Source organism: Myotis brandtii, unplaced genomic scaffold, assembly GCF_000412655.1.
Source record: "Myotis brandtii unplaced genomic scaffold, ASM41265v1 scaffold493, whole genome shotgun sequence".
NCBI lineage: Eukaryota > Metazoa > Chordata > Mammalia > Chiroptera > Vespertilionidae > Myotis > Myotis brandtii.
In genome coordinates this window covers 1,083,399-1,085,234 of record NW_005368827.1, presented here as the reverse complement: position 1 = coordinate 1,085,234, position 1,836 = coordinate 1,083,399, and positions in this window count along the sequence as shown.

Genomic DNA, 1,836 nt, shown 5'->3' with positions numbered 1-1,836 from the left:
ACACACACACACACACACACACACACATATATATATATATATATATATAGAGAGAGAGAGAGAGAGATACAAAAAGTCATAAAATTAATAGATTATAAAAGTAGGACATAAGGAAAATGACAAAAAGAAAGGTAAAGTAAAACAAACATGACATCAATGCATGAAAAGCTCACCAAGGGGGTTTCTATATATCTGTTGGCTTGAGAATACAAATTTGACCCTAAATTAATTAATAATATAAATATAATTCTAATAATTAATGTGACATAATAAATATAATAAGCAACATAATTTAGTAAGAAAAATGATTGTTTAAAAGAATTATCATTCTCCCATTAAGACCAGAGAAAAATTCCTTCTGTGAATTCTTACAAAAGAGTGCTTAATTATCCAAATAATAATTTTTATAGAAAACAAAACAACTTGGTCAGTAGTGCTGTTTTTTATGTAACACATTCATTCTGGATGAATGGGAAAAGACTGTCATTCAACTCAGAAGAACAATTAGATAGGGGACTTGGGATGAGGCCAAGTATATAGTTCTCTTCTGGTCTAGTTTAATTCAATATTCCTTGAAGATTCTTTTCTATGATTAAAGGTTCTCATGTTAACCAGTATTCATATTAAATAGCAGTGATTCCAAGATTTTAATCCTTGGCCGGTAGTAATTTTACATTTCAAATTAAGCAAAAAGCTACAGACAATATCAGTTAGTTGAGCAAGTATTATGTGTGACATGCACTCTTGGAGACAGAGCACACTAGCAAGGAGCTACTTAAGGAGAAAGCACTCTCACCTCCGCCCAGAAATGAAGGAATACACATGAGCTAAAGTGTCTCTTGAGATGAGTTGGGGATATAGTCCCAACAGGGGTTGCAACTTGTAACTATGCAGACGGTGCTGTGAATAACGCTCTCCTTGCTAGTATGTTGCCTAAAGGATTGCATCCATGGAGGTTTGGGGACACCTCTCTCTAATTCACAAAAAAGGCTCTCTAGAAATTAGCGTTGACCAGGTTAAGATGTATTAATGAATTGAGTACAAGCAGTCCTTACTTTGGTATTAGATTAAATGTACACATTCTATTAACAATAATTTACTTAATTAAGTAACACCAGGCCCCCAACAACACAGTTTAAGTTTCAGTTATCATGGTATATGAGTTGTAAGTAATAACATAAAAGTATAAACTCCACTACTAGCTCTTCAGGCCACAAATCACTAAGCAAATAATAGATGTAAGTCATGATCCATGACCAACTGGGTCACTTGTTTCAGAGTCTGTTAGCGATTGATTTCTGAACAAATGTTAACAAATCCACACACAGACAGCAAGGTATGTAATTGTGTTTCCTTCTTACCTCTCAGTGGAAAATCCATGTGACATTTTGCAAAAAATGGGCAATTGAAGAAAATAGTCAAAAAGATGAAAATGCAGGGAAAAAGAAAAGGAGGATGAGAAAGAGGAGGGCAAGGAGGAGAGGAAAAGGGGGGGAAAGAACACTGGATAACACTGGAAGTGAAATTCGAATCAGATGTAAATGGGGTTACAGAAGAAAGAGCTGAGTGTGGGTATGTTGACGCACCATTCAAGAGATTCTAAGCATGTAGGCATAGTAAATTAGTGAAGGTGAACTTGATGTGTTTGAGTAAAGTGCTTGTGATGAAAGGATGAAGATGTCTCAGAGGAAGTGTTGCCAACAAAAACTCCACATTAAAGAAACTCTCAGAGGTATTTCATAACATTCAAAGCACAAAGGATAAAATGTTGGAACCTGATCCAAACCTTAAAAGGAGTAAGGTAACCCTCCAGAGCATACAAAAGATGCTCACTTC